The 13,542-nt window shown below is 48.9% G+C and overlaps 12 non-coding genes across 12 annotated transcripts; 4 read left to right on the top strand and 8 right to left on the bottom strand.

Moving 5' to 3' along the window:
• Positions 1 to 453: 453 nt before the first annotated feature.
• On the bottom strand, positions 454 to 525 carry Trnap-ugg (transfer RNA proline (anticodon UGG)). The gene has a single exon. It is a non-coding gene; the product is annotated as a tRNA-Pro (tRNA).
• Positions 526 to 2,321: 1,796 nt separating this feature from the next.
• Positions 2,322 to 2,393, bottom strand: Trnap-cgg (transfer RNA proline (anticodon CGG)). The gene has a single exon. It is a non-coding gene; the product is annotated as a tRNA-Pro (tRNA).
• A 221-nt stretch (positions 2,394 to 2,614) lies between these two features.
• Positions 2,615 to 2,687, top strand: Trnav-uac (transfer RNA valine (anticodon UAC)). Its single transcript has one exon. It is a non-coding gene; the product is annotated as a tRNA-Val (tRNA).
• A 635-nt stretch (positions 2,688 to 3,322) lies between these two features.
• Positions 3,323 to 3,394, bottom strand: Trnap-ugg (transfer RNA proline (anticodon UGG)). The gene has a single exon. It is a non-coding gene; the product is annotated as a tRNA-Pro (tRNA).
• A 1,796-nt stretch (positions 3,395 to 5,190) lies between these two features.
• Trnap-cgg (transfer RNA proline (anticodon CGG)) lies at positions 5,191 to 5,262 on the bottom strand. Its single transcript has one exon. It is a non-coding gene; the product is annotated as a tRNA-Pro (tRNA).
• Positions 5,263 to 5,483: 221 nt separating this feature from the next.
• Positions 5,484 to 5,556, top strand: Trnav-uac (transfer RNA valine (anticodon UAC)). Its single transcript has one exon. It is a non-coding gene; the product is annotated as a tRNA-Val (tRNA).
• Positions 5,557 to 6,191: 635 nt separating this feature from the next.
• Positions 6,192 to 6,263, bottom strand: Trnap-ugg (transfer RNA proline (anticodon UGG)). Its single transcript has one exon. It is a non-coding gene; the product is annotated as a tRNA-Pro (tRNA).
• A 1,796-nt stretch (positions 6,264 to 8,059) lies between these two features.
• On the bottom strand, positions 8,060 to 8,131 carry Trnap-cgg (transfer RNA proline (anticodon CGG)). The gene has a single exon. It is a non-coding gene; the product is annotated as a tRNA-Pro (tRNA).
• A 221-nt stretch (positions 8,132 to 8,352) lies between these two features.
• Trnav-uac (transfer RNA valine (anticodon UAC)) lies at positions 8,353 to 8,425 on the top strand. The gene has a single exon. It is a non-coding gene; the product is annotated as a tRNA-Val (tRNA).
• A 635-nt stretch (positions 8,426 to 9,060) lies between these two features.
• On the bottom strand, positions 9,061 to 9,132 carry Trnap-ugg (transfer RNA proline (anticodon UGG)). Its single transcript has one exon. It is a non-coding gene; the product is annotated as a tRNA-Pro (tRNA).
• A 2,083-nt stretch (positions 9,133 to 11,215) lies between these two features.
• Trnav-uac (transfer RNA valine (anticodon UAC)) lies at positions 11,216 to 11,288 on the top strand. The gene has a single exon. It is a non-coding gene; the product is annotated as a tRNA-Val (tRNA).
• A 635-nt stretch (positions 11,289 to 11,923) lies between these two features.
• Trnap-ugg (transfer RNA proline (anticodon UGG)) lies at positions 11,924 to 11,995 on the bottom strand. Its single transcript has one exon. It is a non-coding gene; the product is annotated as a tRNA-Pro (tRNA).
• Between the last annotated feature and the right edge of the window lie 1,547 nt (positions 11,996 to 13,542).

Raw genomic sequence — 13,542 nt, 5'->3', positions numbered from 1 at the left:
AAATTTAGTATCCATTTCTTCAAGACTACTTCAAGTTCGCTTCATACTGGCTTTCCTGAGCTCTTTGCACTCGCCTTGTCACAACTCTCTTGAAGCGTGAACGTAACTAATAGTGAGAAACTCTTAACTACGCTCAGTCTTGTATCCCACGCTTTGGTTGACGTTGTCGCTAATCAGATGAAGGTAGACTGCTCCACGATTGAGCTTCGTCTCCAATCACGGTGCACACGTTCTGCAAAGACAACCTTTGTTTTCCGTAGCATGCAAGATTACTGTCGGCTCTTCTACAGAAATCGACCTATGTAATTTACTGGTATCAGATTATTGCCACATCAAACGTTCCTTCATGACCGTAGGGCCACACACAGCGTGCTGCGGCACGCATCTCTTCTTCATTGCAGAGCTACAAACGTGGGTGAGCTACACCGACTCTTCAGCACGGTCAAAACGGTAGGGCTCGTCCGGGATTTGAACCCGGGACCTCCTGCACCCAAAGCAGGAATCATACCGCTAGACCAACGAGCCACCTGCTGCTAGCAATGAAGGTAATCCCAAGCAGTCCACCTCCGAGGAACACAAACTTTCATGTAAATCAGGAAGAAAAGCGCTTTCTGAAGGCAGCGCCCACCACTGATGGCAAGAATATTAAAGGCAATGAATGTAGAGTGAATAATTTCATCGCGCTCTGCAGATGAACAGACGGTGGTGTTTCACTTTCGTCATGTGGTTTCTCAGTGTCAAGGGAAGGCAAATGCACTAAACAAAAGAACACCGGGAATCCGAAACACCAACTCATAACGAAAAGATAGCGGAATATACTGCAAGCAAAATTTCCAAACACGACTCCTGAAGGCGTCGGTGCCTTAAGAATTATTCCGTGCAGCAATGATCATCTACGAAGAGCCAACTGTATGTGTCGCTCCACCACGCAACTTTTTTTGATATCGTTTTACCTAAATTTCCATTACCTGTTCTTTACAAGAATACCGTGTGGCTTTCAACTGGTCTGCTTCGTCCAGCAGCGATAGTAGTAAGTAAACCGACCACAGTATCATTAGAAGTAGGTCAGACACAAAAATCGGAGTTGCTCTGTAGCTCATGTTATTCTGCTTTCAAATGCAATTGTATGGCTGGGAGTAGTGGCGTACTCCTGTAATGCAGGCGTCCGGGAGGCCGTTGCTGTGGGAGACATCTGGGAACAACTACAGATACGGCCGTTTCATTAGCTCAGGAACGACCGCGATGCTCTTATCGAGCTCTGCAGATAGACCAGACTGCAGTGCGGAATTTTCGGCTAGTGGTGGCTCGGGGTTAAGAGAAGTCGGGAGCTGTGAGCAAAACTACATCGGGAAACCGAAACAGACGACTCATAACGAAAAGATTGCGGAATGTACTGCAAAAGCAAACGTTGGAGAAGACGAACTCTGAAGCCGTCGGTGCTTTAACAAACATTCCGTGCAGCAACGATAATCTGGGAAGAGCGAAGGGTGGGTACCACTCGACCACACAACAAAATTTTATATAATGTTCTACTTGTTCTAAATTTGCGTTTCCAGATCATCAGTAAAATACTGTGTGATTTACACCTGGCTTGCTTCTTCGAAAAGCGATATTAAGAAATACATCGACTGCAACGGCATTAGGGGTCGCGGGTCCGGGCGCCGGCGCGCCAGCGGCGGCCTGTCGGGGCTGCTGGTGCCTCCATCTAGAGCTACTGCTACCGCTGGCCCCGGGCTCCTTGCCGCTAACGAAGTGATTGCTTTTGGTGACATCATTTGCAATAGCGACTGCGCGAATTGACGGTAGCTCTTACGGAAAGCAAGAGTAGCTGATGCTACCGAGGACTCGGCCGCGTTCATTGCCGACGACTTCTTGGGCTCTTATTCATGGTGGCATTCAGACAGGCAAGGGTGCTGTCGATTGTTAGGTACGAATGCGAAATTCCTGCATTGTGCGTTTCCGAAAAGTGATTTTTACGCCAAAGTTGCGATCGTCCTCAAGTTGTGTCACATGTGGAGCTCACAGCGTAGCAGTTTCCGTGGTGTAGCGGTTATCACGTCTGCCAACACGCAGAACGTCACCGGTTCGATTCCGGGCGGAAACACATTTTTGTCGCACTCAACAAGACACTTGCTACAATCTCTACGGTGAACATTTAAATCAATTTCAAACGTCCAACCACCAGGCTGCAGATGGCTCAAATGATACATGAAACTCTTTCAGAAGCGGCTACTTGGTTTTTGTGCTTACCTGGAGGGCTGGAAATGCGCGGAACAGCCGCCGGCATGCCAGTAGTCGCCACACGTTTGCACGAAACGCAAGGGCTCGTCCGGGATTTGAACCCGGGACCTCCTGCACCCGAAGCAGGGATCATACCCCGAGACCAACGAGCCTTCTCGATGCACATGAGTAACGCCTCCGTTCTTGGTATCACCGTGCAGAGCTACTGCTCACCCAGCGTTCTCCCTGGCTGTTGCGGTTTGATTGTTTAAACCGTTGTCTTTTACTATAGCAAATTCTAGAATCGGACGGAGCTCGTAGCCGATGCCCTTGCTTACGCAGGAAAACTCTGTTGGAACTACGGTTTTCCAGGTAGTACAACGGCAAAACCGTCGTTTCCGTGGTGTAGCGGTTATCACGTCTGCTTTACACGCAGAAGGTCCCCGGTTCTATCCCGGGCGGAAGCACGACTTTTTTTAAACCCGTTTTCGGATTCCATTTCCGAGATAACGTCACGTCTGCGTATGCAGGGATAATAAATGTCGTATGCTACACCGATATCGCGTTATTTTACTGTCAAATGCTCTTGCTCCCATAGTGCACCGGTATTCAGTAACTCAGAACGCTCGTAGCCCCATTCTGGCCGGCAAAATTTAGTATCCATTTCTTCAAGACTACTTCAAGTTCGCTTCATACTGGCTTTCCTGAGCTCTTTGCACTCGCCTTGTCACAACTCTCTTGAAGCGTGAACGTAACTAATAGTGAGAAACTCTTAACTACGCTCAGTCTTGTATCCCACGCTTTGGTTGACGTTGTCGCTAATCAGATGAAGGTACACTGCCCCACGATTGAGCTTCGTCTCCAATCACGGTGCACACGTTCTGCAAAGACAACCTTTGTTTTCCGTTGCATGCAAGATTACTGTCGGCTCTTCTACAGAAATCGACCTATGTAATTTACTGGTATCAGATTCTTGCCATATCAAACGTTCCTTCATGACCGTAGGGCCACACACAGCGTGCTGCGGCACGCATCTTTTCTTCATTGCAGAGCTACAAACGTGGGTGAGCTACACCTACTCTTCAGCACGGTCAAAACGGTAGGGCTCGTCCGGGATTTGAACCAGGGACCTCCTGCACCCAAAGCAGGAATCATACCCCTAGACCAACGAGCCACCTGCTGCTAGCAGTGAAGGTAATCCCAAGCAGTCCACCTCCGAGGAACACAAACTTTCATGTAAATCAGGAAGAAAAGCGCTTTCTGAAGGCAGCGCCCACCACTGATGGCAAGAATATTAAAGGCAATGAATGTAGAGTGAATAATTTCATCGCGCTCTGCAGATGAACAGACGGTGGTGTTTCACTTTCGTCATGTGGTTTCTCAGTGTCAAGGGAAGGCAAATGCACTAAACAAAAGAACACCGGGAATCCGAAACACCAACTCATAACGAAAAGATAGCGGAATATACTGCAAGCAAAACTTCCAAACACGACTCCTGAAGGCGTCGGTGCCTTAAGAATTATTCCGTGCAGCAATGATCATCTACGAAGAGCCAACTGTATGTGTCGCACCACCACGCAACTTTTTTTGATATCGTTTTACCTAAATTTCCATTACCTGTTCTTTACAAGAATACCGTGTGGCTTTCAACTGGTCTGCTTCGTCCAGCAGCGATAGTAGTAAGTAAACCGACCACAGTATCATTAGAAGTAGGTCAGACACAAAAATCGGAGTTGCTCTGTAGCTCATGTTATTCTGCTTTCAAATGCAATTGTATGGCTGGGAGTAGTGGCGTACTCCTGTAATGCAGGCGTCCGGGAGGCCGTTGCTGTGGGAGACATCTGGGAACAACTACAGATACGGCCGTTTCATTAGCTCAGGAACGACCGCGATGCTCTTATCGAGCTCTGCAGATAGACCAGACTGCAGTGCGGAATTTTCGGCTAGTGGTGGCTCGGGGTTAAGAGAAGTCGGGAGCTGTGAGCAAAACTACATCGGGAAACCGAAACAGACGACTCATAACGAAAAGATTGCGGAATGTACTGCAAAAGCAAACGTTGGAGAAGACGAACTCTGAAGCCGTCGGTGCTTTAACAAACATTCCGTGCAGCAACGATAATCTGGGAAGAGCGAAGGGTGGGTACCACTCGACCACACAACAAAATTTTATATAATGTTCTACTTGTTCTAAATTTGCGTTTCCAGATCATCAGTAAAATACTGTGTGATTTACACCTGGCTTGCTTCTTCGAAAAGCGATATTAAGAAATACATCGACTGCAACGGCATTAGGGGTCGCGGGTCCGGGCGCCGGCGCGCCAGCGGCTGCCTGTCGGGGCTGCTGGTGCCTCCATCTAGAGCTACTGCTACCGCTGGCCCCGGGCTCCTTGCCGCTAACGAAGTGATTGCTTTTGGTGACATCATTTGCAATAGCGACTGCGCGAATTGACGGTAGCTCTTACGGAAAGCAAGAGTAGCTGATGCTACCGAGGACTCGGCCGCGTTCATTGCCGACGACTTCTTGGGCTCTTATTCATGGTGGCATTCAGACAGGCAAGGGTGCTGTCGATTGTTAGGTACGAATGCGAAATTCCTGCATTGTGCGTTTCCGCAAAGTGATTTTTACGCCAAAGTTGCGATCGTCCTCAAGTTGTGTCACATGTGGAGCTCACAGCGTAGCAGTTTCCGTGGTGTAGAGGTTATCACGTCTGCCAACACGCAGAACGTCACCGGTTCGATTCCGGGCGGAAACACATTTTTGTCGCACTCAACAAGACACTTGCTACAATCTCTACGGTGAACATTTAAATCAATTTCAAACGTCCAACCACCAGGCTGCAGATGGCTCAAATGATACATGAAACTCTTTCAGAAGCGGCTACTTGGTTTTTGTGCTTACCTGGAGGGCTGGAAATGCGCGGAACAGCCGCCGGCATGCCAGTAGTCGCCACACGTTTGCACGAAACGCAAGGGCTCGTCCGGGATTTGAACCCGGGACCTCCTGCACCCGAAGCAGGGATCATACCCCGAGACCAACGAGCCTTCTCGATGCACATGAGTAACGCCTCCGTTCTTGATATCACCGTGCAGAGCTACTGCTCACCCAGCGTTCTCCCTGGCTGTTGCGGTTTGATTGTTTAAACCGTTGTCTTTTACTATAGCAACTTCTAGAATCGGACGGAGCTCGTAGCCGATGCCCTTGCTTACGCAGGAAAAATCTGTTGGAACTACGGTTTTCCAGGTAGTACAACGGCAAAACCGTCGTTTCCGTGGTGTAGCGGTTATCACGTCTGCTTTACACGCAGAAGGTCCCCGGTTCGATCCCGGGCGGAAGCACGACTTTTTTTAAACCCGTTTTCGGATTCCATTTCCGAGATAACGTCACGTCTGCGTATGCAGGGATAATAAATGTCGTATGCTACACCGATATCGCGTTATTTTACTGTCAAATGCTCTTGCTCCCATAGTGCACCGGTATTCAGTAACTCAGAACGCTCGTAGCCCCATTCTGGCCGGCAAAATTTAGTATCCATTTCTTCAAGACTACTTCAAGTTCGCTTCATACTGGCTTTGCTGAGCTCTTTGCACTCGCCTTGTCACAACTCTCTTGAAGCGTGAACGTAACTAATAGTGAGAAACTCTTAACTACGCTCAGTCTTGTATCCCACGCTTTGGTTGACGTTGTCGCTAATCAGATGAAGGTAGACTGCTCCACGATTGAGCTTCGTCTCCAATCACGGTGCACACGTTCTGCAAAGACAACCTTTGTTTTCCGTAGCATGCAAGATTACTGTCGGCTCTTCTACAGAAATCGACCTATGTAATTTACTGGTATCAGATTCTTGCCACATCAAACGTTCCTTCATGACCGTAGGGCCACACACAGCGTGCTGCGGCACGCATCTCTTCTTCATTGCAGAGCTACAAACGTGGGTGAGCTACACCGACTCTTCAGCACGGTCAAAACGGTAGGGCTCGTCCGGGATTTGAACCCGGGACCTCCTGCACCCAAAGCAGGAATCATTCCGCTAGACCAACGAGCCACCTGCTGCTAGCAATGAAGGTAATCCCAAGCAGTCCACCTCCGAGGAACACAAACTTTCATGTAAATCAGGAAGAAAAGCGCTTTCTGAAGGCAGCGCCCACCACTGATGGCAAGAATATTAAAGGCAATGAATGTAGAGTGAATAATTTCATCGCGCTCTGCAGATGAACAGACGGTGGTGTTTCACTTTCGTCATGTGGTTTCTCAGTGTCAAGGGAAGGCAAATGCACCAAACAAAAGAACACCGGGAATCCGAAACACCAACTCATAACGAAAAGATAGCGGAATATACTGCAAGCAAAACTTCCAAACACGACTCCTGAAGGCGTCGGTGCCTTAAGAATTATTCCGTGCAGCAATGATCATCTACGAAGAGCCAACTGTATGTGTCGCTCCACCACGCAACTTTTTTTGATATCGTTTTACCTAAATTTCCATTACCTGTTCTTTACAAGAATACCGTGTGGCTTTCAACTGGTCTGCTTCGTCCAGCAGCGATAGTAGTAAGTAAACCGACCACAGTATCATTAGAAGTAGGTCAGACACAAAAATCGGAGTTGCTCTGTAGCTCATGTTATTCTGCTTTCAAATTCAATTGTATGGCTGGGAGTAGTGGCGTACTCCTGTAATGCAGGCGTCCGGGAGGCCGTTGCTGTGGGAGACATCTGGGAACAACTACAGATACGGCCGTTTCATTAGCTCAGGAACGACCGCGATGCTCTTATCGAGCTCTGCAGATAGACCAGACTGCAGTGCGGAATTTTCGGCTAGTGGTGGCTCGGGGTTAAGAGAAGTCGGGAGCTGTGAGCAAAACTACATCGGGAAACCGAAACAGACGACTCATAACGAAAAGATTGCGGAATGTACTGCAAAAGCAAACGTTGGAGAAGACGAACTCTGAAGCCGTCGGTGCTTTAACAAACATTCCGTGCAGCAACGATAATCTGGGAAGAGCGAAGGGTGGGTACCACTCGACCACACAACAAAATTTTATATAATGTTCTACTTGTTCTAAATTTGCGTTTCCAGATCATCAGTAAAATACTGTGTGATTTACACCTGGCTTGCTTCTTCGAAAAGCGATATTAAGAAATACATCGACTGCAACGGCATTAGGGGTCGCGGGTCCGGGCGCCGGCGCGCCAGCGGCGGCCTGTCGGGGCTGCTGGTGCCTCCATCTAGAGCTACTGCTACCGCTGGCCCCGGGCTCCTTGCCGCTAACGAAGTGATTGCTTTTGGTGACATCATTTGCAATAGCGACTGCGCGAATTGACGGTAGCTCTTACGGAAAGCAAGAGTAGCTGATGCTACCGAGGACTCGGCCGCGTTCATTGCCGACGACTTCTTGGGCTCTTATTCATGGTGGCATTCAGACAGGCAAGGGTGCTGTCGATTGTTAGGTACGAATGCGAAATTCCTGCATTGTGCGTTTCCGCAAAGTGATTTTTACGCCAAAGTTGCGATCGTCCTCAAGTTGTGTCACATGTGGAGCTCACAGCGTAGCAGTTTCCGTGGTGTAGCGGTTATCACGTCTGCCAACACGCAGAACGTCACCGGTTCGATTCCGGGCGGAAACACATTTTTGTCGCACTCAACAAGACACTTGCTACAATCTCTACGGTGAACATTTAAATCAATTTCAAACGTCCAACCACCAGGCTGCAGATGGCTCAAATGATACATGAAACTCTTTCAGAAGCGGCTACTTGGTTTTTGTGCTTACCTGGAGGGCTGGAAATGCGCGGAACAGCCGCCGGCATGCCAGTAGTCGCCACACGTTTGCACGAAACGCAAGGGCTCGTCCGGGATTTGAACCCGGGACCTCCTGCACCCGAAGCAGGGATCATACCCCGAGACCAACGAGCCTTCTCGATGCACATGAGTAACGCCTCCGTTCTTGGTATCACCGTGCAGAGCTACTGCTCAGCCAGCGTTCTCCCTGGCTGTTGCGGTTTGATTGTTTAAACCGTTGTCTTTTACTATAGCAACTTCTAGAATCGGACGGAGCTCGTAGCCGATGCCCTTGCTTACGCAGGAAAAATCTGTTGGAACTACGGTTTTCCAGGTAGTACAACGGCAAAACCGTCGTTTCCGTGGTGTAGCGGTTATCACGTCTGCTTTACACGCAGAAGGTCCCCGGTTCGATCCCGGGCGGAAGCACGACTTTTTTTAAACCCGTTTTCGGATTCCATTTCCGAGATAACGTCACGTCTGCGTATGCAGGGATAATAAATGTCGTATGCTACACCGATATCGCGTTATTTTACTGTCAAATGCTCTTGCTCCCATAGTGCACCGGTATTCAGTAACTCAGAACGCTCGTAGCCCCATTCTGGCCGGCAAAATTTAGTATCCATTTCTTCAAGACTACTTCAAGTTCGCTTCATACTGGCTTTCCTGAGCTCTTTGCACTCGCCTTGTCACAACTCTCTTGAAGCGTGAACGTAACTAATAGTGAGAAACTCTTAACTACGCTCAGTCTTGTATCCCACGCTTTGGTTGACGTTGTCGCTAATCAGATGAAGGTAGACTGCTCCACGATTGAGCTTCGTCTCCAATCACGGTGCACACGTTCTGCAAAGACAACCTTTGTTTTCCGTAGCATGCAAGATTACTGTCGGCTCTTCTACAGAAATCGACCTATGTAATTTACTGGTATCAGATTCTTGCCATATCAAACGTCCCTTCATGACCGTAGGGCCACACACAGCGTGCTGCGGCACGCATCTCTTCTTCATTGCAGAGCTACAAACGTGGGTGAGCTACACCTACTCTTCAGCACGGTCAAAACGGTAGGGCTCGTCCGGGATTTGAACCCGGGACCTCCTGCACCCAAAGCAGGAATCATACCCCTAGACCAACGAGCCACCTGCTGCTAGCAGTGAAGGTAATCCCAAGCAGTCCACCTCCGAGGAACACAAACTTTCATGTAAATCAGGAAGAAAAGCGCTTTCTGAAGGCAGCGCCCACCACTGATGGCAAGAATATTAAAGGCAATGAATGTAGAGTGAATAATTTCATCGCGCTCTGCAGATGAACAGACGGTGGTGTTTCACTTTCGTCATGTGGTTTCTCAGTGTCAAGGGAAGGCAAATGCACTAAACAAAAGAACACCGGGAATCCGAAACACCAACTCATAACGAAAAGATAGCGGAATATACTGCAAGCAAAACTTCCAAACACGACTCCTGAAGGCGTCGGTGCCTTAAGAATTATTCCGTGCAGCAATGATCATCTACGAAGAGCCAACTGTATGTGTCGCTCCACCACGCAACTTTTTTTGATATTGTTTTACCTAAATTTCCATTACCTGTTCTTTACAAGAATACCGTGTGGCTTTCAACTGGTCTGCTTCGTCCAGCAGCGATAGTAGTAAGTAAACCGACCACAGCATCATTAGAAGTAGGTCAGACACAAAAATCGGAGTTGCTCTGTAGCTCATGTTATTCTGCTTTCAAATGCAATTGTATGGCTGGGAGTAGTGGCGTACTCCTGTAATGCAGGCGTCCGGGAGGCCGTTGCTGTGGGAGACATCTGGGAACAACTACAGATACGGCCGTTTCATTAGCTCAGGAACGACCGCGATGCTCTTATCGAGCTCTGCAGATAGACCAGACTGCAGTGCGGAATTTTCGGCTAGTGGTGGCTCGGGGTTAAGAGAAGTCGGGAGCTGTGAGCAAAACTACATCGGGAAACCGAAACAGACGACTCATAACGAAAAGATAGCGGAATGTACTGCAAAAGCAAACGTTGGAGAAGACGAACTCTGAAGCCGTCGGTGCTTTAACAAACATTCCGTGCAGCAACGATAATCTGGGAAGAGCGAAGGGTGGGTACCGCTCGACCACACAACAAAATTTTATACAATGTTCTACTTGTTCTAAATTTGCGTTTCCAGATCATCAGTAAAATACTGTGTGATTTACACCTGGCTTGCTTCTTCGAAAAGCGATATTAAGAAATACATCGACTGCAACGTCATTAGGGGTCGCGGGTCCGGGCGCCGGCGCGCCAGCGGCGGCCTGTCGGGGCTGCTGGTGCCTCCATGTAGAGCTACCGCTGGGCCCGGGCTCCTTGCCGCTAACGAAGTGATTGCCTTTGGTGACATCATTTGCAATAGCGACTGCGCGAATTGACGGTAGCTCGTACGGAAAGCAAGAGTAGCTGATGCTACCGAGGACTCGGCCGCGTTCATTGCCGACGACTTCTTGGGCTCTTATTCATGGTGGCATTCAGACAGGCAAGGGTGCTGTCGATTGTTAGGTACGAATGCGAAATTCCTGCATTGTGCGTTTCCGCAAAGTGATTTTTACGCCAAAGTTGCGATCATCCTCAAGTTGTGTCACATGTGGAGCTCACAGCGTAGCAGTTTCCGTGGTGTAGCGGTTATCACGTCTGCCAACACGCAGAACGTCACCGGTTCGATTCCGGGCGGAAACACATTTTTGTCGCACTCAACAAGACACTTGCTACAATCTCTACGGTGAACATTTAAATCAATTTCAAACGTCCAACCACCAGGCTGCAGATGGCTCAAATGATACATGAAACTCTTTCAGAAGCGGCTACTTGGTTTTTGTGCTTACCTGGAGGGCTGGAAATGCGCGGAACAGCCGCCGGCATGCCAGTAGTCGTCACACGTTTGCACGAAACGCAAGGGCTCCTCCGGGATTTGAACCCGGGACCTCCTGCACCCGAAGCAGGGATCATACCCCGAGACCAACGAGCCTTCTCGATGCACATGAGTAACGCCTCCGTTCTTGGTATCACCGTGCAGAGCTACTGCTCACCCAGCGTTCTCCCTGGCTGTTGCGGTTTGATTGTTTAAACCGTTGTCTTTTACTATAGCAACTTCTAGAATCGGACGGAGCTCGTAGCCGATGCCCTTGCTTACGCAGGAAAAATCTGTTGGAACTACGGTTTTCCAGGTAGTACAACGGCAAAACCGTCGTTTCCGTGGTGTAGCGGTTATCACGTCTGCTTTACACGCTGAAGGTCCCCGGTTCGATCCCGGGCGGAAGCACGACTTTTTTTAAACCCGTTTTCGGATTCCATTCCCGAGATAACGTCACGTCTGCGTATGCAGGGATAATAAATGTCGTATGCTACACCGAGATCGCGTTATTTTACTGTCAAATGCTCTTGCTCCCATAGTGCACCGGTATTCAGTAACACAGAACGCTCGTAGCCCCATTCTGGCCGGCAAAATTTAGTATCCATTTCTTCAAGACTACTTCAAGTTCGCTTCATACTGGCTTTCCTGAGCTCTTTGCACTCGCCTTGTCACAACTCTCTTGAAGCGTGAACGTAACTAATAGTGAGAAACTCTTAACTACGCTCAGTCTTGTATCCCACGCTTTGGTTGACGTTGTCGCTAATCAGATGAAGGTAGACTGCTCCACGATTGAGCTTCGTCTCCAATCACGGTGCACACGTTCTGCAAAGACAACCTTTGTTTTCCGTAGCATGCAAGATTACTGTCGGCTCTTCTACAGAAATCGACCTATGTAATTTACTGGTATCAGATTCTTGCCACATCAAACGTTCCTTCATGACCGTAGGGCCACACACAGCGTGCTGCGGCACGCATCTCTTCTTCATTGCAGAGCTACAAACGTGGGTGAGCTACACCTACTCTTCAGCACGGTCAAAACGGTAGGGCTCGTCCGGGATTTGAACCCGGGACCTCCTGCACCCAAAGCAGGAATCATACCCCTAGACCAACGAGCCACCTGCCGGTGGCAGTGAAGGTAATCCCAAGCAGTCCAGCTCCGAGGAACACAAACTTTCATGTAAATCAGAAAGAAAAGCGCTTTCTGAAGGCAGCGCCCACCACTGATGGCAAGAATATTAAAGGCAATGAATGTAGAGTGAATAATTTCATCGCGCTCTGCAGATGAACAGACGGTGGTGTTTCACTTTCGTCATGTGGTTTCTCAGTGTCAAGGGAAGGCAAATGCACTAAACAAAAGAACACCGGGAATCCGAAACACCAACTCATAACCAAAAGATAGCGGAATATACTGCAAGCAAAACTTCCAAACACGACTCCTGAAGGCGTCGGTGCCTTAAGAATTATTCCGTGCAGCAATGATCATCTACGAAGAGCCAACTGTATGTGTCGCTCCACCACGCAACTTTTTTTGATATCGTTTTACCTAAATTTCCATTACCTGTTCTTTACAAGAATACCGTGTGGCTTTCAACTGGTCTGCTTCGTCCAGCAGCGATAGTAGTAAGTAAACCGACCACAGTATCATTAGAAGTAGGTCAGACACAAAAATCGGAGTTGCTCTGTAGCACATGTTATTCTGCTTTCAAATGCAATTGTATGGCTGGGAGTAGTGGCGTACTCCTGTAATGCAGGCGTCCGGGAGGCCGTTGCTGTGGGAGACATCTGGGAACAACTACAGATACGGCCATTTCATTAGCTCACGAACGACCGCGATGCTCTTATCGAGCTCTGCAGATAGACCAGACTGCAGTGCGGAATTTTCGGCTAGTGGTGGCTCGGGGTTAAGAGAAGTCGGGAGCTGTGAGCAAAACTACATCGGGAAACCGAAACAGACGACTCATAACGAAAAGATTGCGGAATGTACTGCAAAAGCAAACGTTGGAGAAGACGAACTCTGAAGCCGTCGGTGCTTTAACAAACATTCCGTGCAGCAACGATAATCTGGGAAGAGCGAAGGGTGGGTACCGCTCGACCACACAACAAAATTTTATATAATGTTCTACTTGTTCTAAATTTGCGTTTCCAGATCATCAGTAAAATACTGTGTGATTTACACCTGGCTTGCTTCTTCGAAAAGCGATATTAAGAAATACATCGACTGCAACGTCATTAGGGGTCGCGGGTCCGGGCGCCGGCGCGCCAGCGGCGGCCTGTCGGGGCTGCTGGTGCCTCCATGTAGAGCTACCGCACGGCCCGGGCTCCTTGCCGCTAACGAAGTGATTGCTTTTGGTGACATCATTTGCAATAGCGACTGCGCGAATTGACGGTAGCTCTTACGGAAAGCAAGAGTAGCTGATGCTACCGAGGACTCGGCCGCGTTCGTTGCCGACGACTTCTTGGGCTCTTATTCATGGTGGCATTCAGACAGGCAAGGGTGCTGGCGATTGTTGGGTACGAATGCGAAATTCCTGCATTGTGCGTTTCCGCAAAGTGATTTTTACGCCAAAGTTGCGATCGTCCTCAAGTTGTGTCACATGTGGAGCTCACAGCGTAGCAGTTTCCGTGGTGTAGCGGTTATCACGTCTGCCAACACGCAGAACGT

Source organism: Schistocerca gregaria, chromosome 2, assembly GCF_023897955.1.
Source record: "Schistocerca gregaria isolate iqSchGreg1 chromosome 2, iqSchGreg1.2, whole genome shotgun sequence".
Taxonomy (NCBI): domain Eukaryota; kingdom Metazoa; phylum Arthropoda; class Insecta; order Orthoptera; family Acrididae; genus Schistocerca; species Schistocerca gregaria.
This window is presented reverse-complemented; position numbering and strand designations above follow the sequence as displayed.